Source organism: Colobus angolensis, unplaced genomic scaffold (genome assembly GCF_000951035.1).
Source record: "Colobus angolensis palliatus isolate OR3802 unplaced genomic scaffold, Cang.pa_1.0 Scaffold97, whole genome shotgun sequence".
NCBI lineage: Eukaryota > Metazoa > Chordata > Mammalia > Primates > Cercopithecidae > Colobus > Colobus angolensis.
Window position 1 is genome coordinate 5,939,059 of NW_012123709.1, and position 9,073 is coordinate 5,948,131.

Here is a 9,073-nt window from a genome sequence, read left to right on the forward strand (position 1 = left end):
GCCTCAGCCTCCCAAAGTGCTGGGATTACAAGCGTGAGCCACCGCGCCCAGCTAACTTTTTAGTCTTTTTTTTTTTCCTTTTGAGACGGAGTTTCTCTCTTGTTGCCCAGGCTGTAGTGCAGTGGCGCGATCTCGGCTCACTGCAACCTCCGCCTTCCAGTTTCAAGCGATTCTCCTGCCTCAGCCTCCTGAGTAGCTGGAATTACAGGCGCCCGCCACCATGCCTGGCTAAATTTTTTTGTATTTTTAGTAGAAACGGGGTTTCACCATGTTGGCCAGGCTAGTCTCGAACTTCTGACCTCGTGATCCGCCCACCTCGGCCTCCAAAAGTGCTGGGATTACAAGCGTGAGCCACTGCACCCGGCCAACTTTAGTCATTTTTAAGTGTATAATTCACTGGCATTAAGTGCACTCATGTTGTTGTGCAGCCATCACTGCTATCTGTCTCCAGAAGTTTTTCATCATCCCAAACTGAAACTCTGTACCCACTAAATAGTAACTCCAAGTCCTCCCCTCCCCTTGGCTCCTGATAACCACTATTCCACTGGCTGTCTATGAATTTGGCAACTCTACACACCTCATATAAGTGGAATCATACAATATTCTGGTGGGTGGTGGAGGAACGGTGAGTTGACTGTGTGAACTCTGACAACAGTGGCTGGACCGAAATCTGCCGGGAAGCGTGGGTCTCCTCTAGCTTAATTGGTGTCCCCAGAGCTGTCCGGGGATTTGGTCTTGCCCAATTCAAAAAGCAACGTGACCAAGACTATGAAGGGTTTTGAATATACCTTGACGAAGTTTCAAGGCGAGGCCCCTTTCAAAACACTTGTTGAGACAGCCAAGGAAGACAAGGAGAATGCAAAGGAGACGGCACTGGCAGCTGCAGAGAAGGCCAAGGACCTCACCAGCAAGGCGGCCACCAAGAAGCAGCAGCAGCAGCATCAGTTTGTGTAGCCAGCCCACCACCACCACAGCACCCCAGACAGTTGGCTTAGCTAGCCCCTCTGCCCTCCCTCCATTGTACCTTATCATTAAAAATCAACTTCCGGCCGGGCGCGGTGGCTCACGCCTGTAATCCCAGCACTTTGGGAGGCCGAGACGGGCGGATCACGAGGTCAGGAGATCGAGACCATCCTGGCTAACACGGTGAAACCCCGAATCTACTAAAAATACAAAAAAAATTAGCAGGGCTTGGTGGCGGGCACCTGTAGTCCCGGCTACTCCACTTGGGAGGCTAAGGCAGGAGAAAGGCGGCAACCCGGGAGGTGGAGCTTGCAGTGAGCCGAGATCGCACCACTGCACTCCAGCCTGGGCGACAGGGCGAGACTCCCTCTCAAAAAAAAAAAAAAAAAAAATCAACTTACAGCCCTATCTACTGTCTGGGTGGTGGGTTGTGGAGAATCCAGTTTGACATCTGCAGTACACCAGGCACGTGATCCACGATTGGGCAGCTGAGGACCGAGGCACACAGGGGCGGTGACTTGCCCTGGGATCCAGGTAGCCTGCAGGTGGACTGGCAGTAAGTGCTAGACTGTAAGCCCCACGAGGGCAGGGCTCTTGGTTTTGTTCTCTGATGTGTCTCAATATCTAGCACATAATAGGCACTCAATAAATACTTGTTGAATTCAAAAAAAAATAAATATCTGTTGAAGTCTCTACTTTCAGTTATTTTTGTTTATATACTCAGAAGTAGGACTGCTAGATCATATAATTCTGTTTAATTTTTTATGGAACCACCATACTTCAACATGAATATTTTTGTAGGATTAATGCAACAAAGCTTAAATGCAGGTAATCATTATCCTCACTGCTGGTTTTAGTAGAATAATTAAAACAAAATTCACACACACTGTTTAATAACTTATTCGTGGCCAGGGACAGTGACTCAGGCCTATAAAATCCTAGCACTTTAGGAGGCTGAGGCGGGTGGATTGCCTGAGCTCAGGAGTTCAAGACCACCCTAGGCAACACGGCGAAACCCCGTCTCTCCTAAAATACAAGAAAAAAAATTAGATGGGTGTGGCAGCTTGTGCCTGCAATACCAGCTACTTGGGAGGCTGAGACAGGATAATCACTTGAAACCCGGGAGGTGGAGGTTGCAGTGAGCCGAGATCGCACCATTGCACTGCAGCCTGGGTGACAGAGCAAAAGACTGTGTCTCAGAATAAATAAATAAATTAATTAACTAATTAATAATAAATTTTAAAAATAACTTATTTGGTGGAGTAAGTATCTTGCACAAGTTCCGTTGTTTGCAGTCCAGGATGTCTATAGCCATATGTGCTCTTCTCTCTGGAAGCCGTCCATTGATTTTTCTTGGTGATTTATGGCCTCTGATTCTTAATTATTAACTGTATTTTGATGGCAAAAATCCAAAAGCAGAAGAATTATCTACTGTGAAATTTGTTCATCAGAATTTAGGTTCGCATTTTCCTTTGCCTGCACTTTTTACTTATTTCCTCATACAAGTCAGAAATAAATGGCAGTTATGATCATAATCTGTTAACTTTTGATTTTGGTAGTTTATTTTGCAGTATTTTTCTATCCACATTTGTAAGGAAACAACTTACTTAAAGGGTTGGAGGTCTTTTTTCCTTCTTTGATTATAGTACTGTCAATTGTGTTTTCATTTGGTTTTATGAGTCTTTTAATGTAAAAATACAAACATTGTCCATATTTTTCAAAATCCTTCCAGATCAAAAGCCTAGCCCAAGTATTCAATATCCAATACAGGTATGCATTTGTGAGAAACAACTTTTGACCTCAAAGTTTTTATAGGAATCAAATGCCAGACAAGCTGTTTTGTATGTCTCATTAATAGCAAAACTGTGGTTTGCTTTATAATAATGTCAGTGGGATTTATAATAATGTCAGAGAGATGGGGTGACAAAGGATTAAAATAAAATTCAGTGAAGCTTTTTCCCTAACATTTTATTTATGCATAAAACTGAAACCCAGTAATGACCCATATTTCTGTATTTACCTAATTCTGAAAATATAGCATTGCATGTTGTGAAAGTATAATAAAATTAGGAATAATATTCTTATTCTGGGGCCATGATGGTATATTGCTCCAAATTTGAAATCTGCTTAAGTTTCTCAGCTGCATAGCCTTAAATCAACTCAGATCTTTAATTGTGTAAGTTCATTTATTCTGAATCAAATGTAATTTCCCTTTTAGGGAGGGATTGCCTTTAAAAGCCTCATTAATAAAATCCTAATGAGGTATCTTGGACATTGTAGAATACTGGTGTCATTTTTATGAGTTTAGAACAAAAGGATACAAAATATACAGATAAGATTACCTATCAAATACATGAAGGCAAAATGTTCCTGACAAAATCAGAACATTCTAAAATAGTTGAAAACGTTTCCAGTGCCTTCAAAAAACACCAAAGCAATTATTGCTGATACCTTATGAATCAAAGGTCTTGTTTTTTCATCATGACCTGAGTTCAGCCGGCACACTTTTGGAAAAAGAAATTGGCACTCCTTGTTGGATTGAGAACCTAGATGACCTTATGCCTCTAACGTAGAGGATATAAATGGTCTATTTGTGCAATTATGCAAATATGCAAATACAATGAATGCCAATTTATAAAATGAAAGGGCTAGTTGAATAAATGTAAATATAAAAACAGTAACAGGGACTCAAGGTCTGTAATAAATTAAGGCTGCAACTAAAATAGAAATCAGATTGTGGATAAATAATCATTGTAATAATGGCAGAACTTGAGCCCAACAACAAAATTTTACATAAGGTTATCAGTTGGCATCAAATGGAGGATCAGTGATAATGGGGAGGATAAGAAGAGTATACAAATTTTAGAGGCTGTTAAAATTGTCAAAGGTCAAAATATAGTTTTTTAAATGTAGTGACAAATCCATTCTCTAGCTAGACTCACACATCGTCTTGTGCCCATTGCACAATTTCAAATTAGCATTTTACTATGCGCTGACATCTGAAATACTAATAGACAAAAATCAGAATAATTGATCTGCAAAGAATCTCAAGAAATTATACCTGGTCTGCCCCCCAAACAAGAGAACACCTAAGCCATTTAAGATAAAATATGAATTCTCTAATTTATAAATCTTCAGGAAAATTGCTGCTGCTTTTCTTTCTGCTGGTGCATTTATCTGTCTGGCTTTGTGACCTCCAAGTTCAGAGCATAAAGTACAACCTTGTTTAAATTACATCTTTCTCTTTTCTTTATTTGGTCCTCAAAACTGCTGAGTTGATTTTAATATTAAAACAAACAAACAAAAATCTTACACCTAGCTTGTAACTCTGCATGACAAATTCCAGCGCAGGTGTTTTCTGATCCAGTGAGAAGTTCTTGAAAAATGAGAAGAAAGAGAGGTTTAATTGTAACATGGATACATTTTGGACTGGATGCCAGCCACTTGAATAAGGTATGTGCGTTTAAGCATAAAAACTGACTGTATTTTCCTTTTCTTATTTGAACATGCAAAACCTTTTATTTTCATAATCAAGGCCAAATGTATTTCATACTTTGGACTTAAACCAAAACTCAGAAGGAGGATGAAAGAGCATTACCCATGCAAGCAATAGATTTGAGGCAAGTTTTAATTGAAAAGAAAAATCCCACCATCTAGTCATTTTTAGAGCATGAGTTGCATTCACCACACAAATCCTTCATTATTCATACATAGTAGTATGTATTTAATGATTAAGTCTCTAAGGATTTATTTGATAGAATAATCTAAATTTCTTTTTTTAAAGGGCAAATGAAATGTGGTTTTTAATTCTTTAAAGAACAAGTTACAAAGCATGTAAAAATACAACACAGGCTCTTGGTTTTTAAAACTGTATCTACAATTTGCCTATCCATTGGTTTGCTCATATGGATATCAGTAACATACAGACTTGATCTACTAATAGCTAATTATGCAGTTGTTTATCAGCTCATTTGAAACATTTTGAGATTCAGTCTAGCTCAGCAAATTACTGTGCTTAAGGCAGTTCTACATTCTAGAAAATTATAATATCCCCAGAAGGCAAAGAATTAATAATAAAAATCCTCTTTTGTAAAAGATTATCATTGCAGAGCAAATGGAGCAGATCTTTCCTATCCTACTGCATTTAATATTCTCATTTTTCCCCTGAAACTTTGATGGAGAGGCAATGAGAATATCTCTGTTTTATTAACTTATTAAGAGGCACATTTATAGAACTCGTGCACTGTATTGATTCCTCAAGCTGCACTGCTGCTAAGAGCCAATAATCACAGAAAAGTCAGATGATTCCATTTCTTATCCCAGAATGTTTCTGATACTCAATAGAGCCCAAATTTTCACCCAATTCAGAAAGCCCAATTTTTTTACTTCTCTCAGCCTCAATTTATTCATCTGTAAAATAGGTGTAATAACAAAAGGCAGCCTCTGGATGTTGTGAGAATGAGATAATGCAGTCAATAGACCTAATACAATGCCTGTAGATATTAAATATCATTAGTTTTTGTCATTATTATGGTTATCATCATCATTACCTCTTGTGGTTCAGGAATCAAATAAAGATACATGCACTTAAGTAGCCATTTGCCTATGTAGTTATGTAACTTCTTCTGTAAATGTTTTCATATCAGCTGAAAGTTTAAAATGAACTTACTGTAAGCCCCAGCACTATTTAGCCCAAAACTGTCTTTCCAAGCTAATATCAAATCAGCCAGAATAGGCGGGCTACTAGTATGCAAATGGGATAAATTGCATACACCCTAGTTTGGAATTATCCAACCTCATAGCAGCTGGGCTTGATAACATGGTATTTTAAAGGCACTTGGTGCCTCTTCTATTGAACTGTGTCAAAGAGTTTTGAACTTCTTCTTCGTGACTCAGATTTTGTAGTAGATTTTACCAACTTCATTAGCATTACATTGGATCATTGCATCATATTTTAAGAAGAAAAAAAGTCTTTAAAAACTATCCGGGATGCCTTAGCTAGAACATATGAGACTATTTGCTTTATGGCATTATTTGCATAGAGTATATGTATCATTTCATTTATTTGTCAACCAGGACTACTTTTTCACTTCCTAGTAAGATTTGGTGTGCTACCATTAGCTTATAAATATGGCAGGGTGTGGTGGCTCACACCTGTAATCCCAGCACTTTGGGAGGCCGAGGCAGGTGGATCATTTGAAGTTAGGAATTCGAGACCTGCCTGGCCAAAATGGTGAAACCCCATCTCTACTAAAAATACAAAAATTAGCTGGAGATGGTTGCTTGAACCCAGGAGGCACAGGCTGCAATGAACCGAGATCGCGCCACCTGGGCAGCAGAGCGAGACTCTGTCTCAAATAAATAAATATACAAATATGGCTGAAGCCCTGTGTTTTTATTTTAAACATGCTGCATCTTCTGTATATTCAAGGAGTGCGATTAGTGCTAATTGGAAGCCAGTCCTAACGCTAAACTTTGGGGCTAATGGTGGCTTAACTTCCCCTTGCAATTCGTGGCTTCGAAACATCTCTGCCTCTCTTGATTCAGTAAAACAACCAATGTTGCAAGGCATTTCAACTTGGTGAACAACAGGAAGGCTGTGACGCTTTCTTTGCCCCCAGAATGTGAAAAGCAAACTATGTAATCACTAGGGACTAACTATATCAGTTAGTTTTTTTTTATTGCACTTCATATCCACTGCCTGACTTTTTCCTATTTCAAAATGTGCAATCAATTTTTCCTGAATTTGAAAACTCCTAAGAATAGGCCCTTCTTTATTGTTCTCCAAATTTTCCTAGGGCAAATGAAGTCCATTACAGGGGGTTACATATGTAGAAGAGTAAAATGGGATCAGACAAATTAAAATTTCATGTAAGGCTGTAGAAGTTGAGACCTGCTGGAAAGCAGTGACTCTGAAATAAATTCTTACTCTGTAGACGAATAGGACTTCAGCATGCTAGAGGAGAATGTTTTGAGCTCCTTCCAACACTAGAAACTGTTCAAATGGGTTATTTTTACTCTACTTATTATAGAGGTGGTTTAGAAAAAGCTAACCTGCAAGGGGCAAAGTGTCTTTCACCAAAGGTTTCCAGAATCTCAATCAAACCCATTACCATGGGCCGTGAAAGCACCACCTTTTCATCACTACCATCACAGCTGTGGTCGTGCTGTTGTTATTGTTGAATCTCTCTGTTCAGCTTTTTATAATTATCATAATTCACCCTAATGTTATGTGATTAGCAGCCTCTGTTGTGGTGAGAATTAAACACCACTCACATAGCGTCTGTGACCTTTCACCCCTTGTGGAGTCAGCCAGGGCTGCATTGGCTGGGAGACAAAGTGCAGAAACCCACAGAGTGCCACCTGCAGTCTCGCAGGCTGGGGGATAAATGGAAAATTTTACCTTCCAACTGTATGTGTTGCTCTCCAGGCAGCCATATTATGAAAGTTCAATTCCTCCACCTCCCTGTAAAAACTAATGTATTCTCATCCTAGGAAGATTTTTAAAGGATTTTGTAAAGTATTGCTTTAGTGCATTGATACAGAAGGCAAAGTGACTCTGTTAATAGAAAGATAACAGTTCTTTAATTTTATTTGCAACATCATTAGATTAATTGTATGTTGGACATTCAAAGAAGAGATTTGGAGAATTTGATGCCTCTTTGTTTTAGACTGAAGTCAGTACACATGTGACAAGACCACTGAATGAGAACAGTTGGCAAGAATGTACAAATAACTAACCATCCTCTTTATCTAATGAAATATGTTTTCTTCCATGCTAGTGTCCTAAGTTTTGTGGAACATCGTTAATCATAAACACTACAGGAATCTGTTATTTAATTTCACAGACCTTTCAGATCACAGCAGCAATTAGCCAAAATTAGAAAATAATTTTCTTGCAACTAATATAAGATGAAAAGTAGTAAAGAGCGGATTTAAAAATATACAAAAAAATAGGCATTTATAGAATGTTGCTATGTACCACTTCTATACTTTCGACAAGATTGACAATATGTAGCATGATGAGTTAAATTTTCTTTAGCCAAGTACAAAAATCTCTGCATTTTTTCTAATTACCACTTCCTACAAGTCAGCGCAAAGAGGAATAGACTCACTTGGTTCAGCTCAATTTCCACAGCTTGACAGGCATTGATATCAAAATTAATTCTAAGATGAAACTTCATAAAAGAAAATCCTATTTGACAAAAAGAACTATTGGGCTTGAATTAGAGTTGCATTTGCATTGTGAAGTCCCTTTTCTATTGTATATGAAATAATGCCTAAGGAGAGATTGAATATCCAGAGAGAGTTCATTTGAGGTATCCTGATAGTATCTGCCATATGCAAGTAAAGCAGAAGACGTTTTTATGACATCTTCAGAACCAGAAGATTGAATTACAGTTTTAGTAATCATCAGTTCCCCTTCTCCACTGTCACTTTTTGCTAATATATTGCATAGAAAAGACTTATGGTACTGGTTTTATAAGCTTGCACTAAAAATATAACAACTGTTGTATTAAATTATTTAAGTTGTAAACCATTGTGAAAAAGGAGAAAAAGTTTTATCGACGTGGAGGCTGAAAAACTGATTATGATGGAGAGCAAAATGTATTGTACTGATTACTCCCAAGTTTTTCCCTGGTTTAGCATATTGTAAATCTTCAGGGTATCTTTCAAATCAAGGTCTGGGTATGAGAAGTTCTTTTATTTATTGATTATTTAGAACGGGCCAGTGGCAAGAAAAAAATGGTACCTGTGTATTTCCAGGTTACCGATTTATTTTAGCAGAGTTATAAATGCAAATAAACTAAGAAAAAAAGAGGTAGTATAGACTTAAGTAAATGTTTCTTTTTGATGAAAAGAAACCTAGTAAATATGAAATAACTACATCTCCCCAGGGAAATTTAGACTCTAGAGATTGTCTAATGTTTCTAGAAATATTTTTTTCTTACCTTATATTGGCTTTATGGGCACTTATTACCTCTACTATTTAGCAGACTACCATTCTGCTACTGTGTGCAAAGATTCTAGGCTAAGATGTTTTCTCCTCTCCAGGCGTCCTCCATATTCACTCCTTTGGAGAGTCTACCCTTACATGTCAGACTTCTTC

The 9,073-nt window shown here is 38.1% G+C and overlaps 1 pseudogene; it reads left to right on the forward strand.

Annotated features, from left to right (window-relative positions):
• Nucleotides 1–954, forward strand: part of LOC105505035 — a 144,243-nt pseudogene extending 143,289 nt beyond the window's left edge.
• The last annotated feature ends 8,119 nt before the right edge of the window (nt 955–9,073 follow it).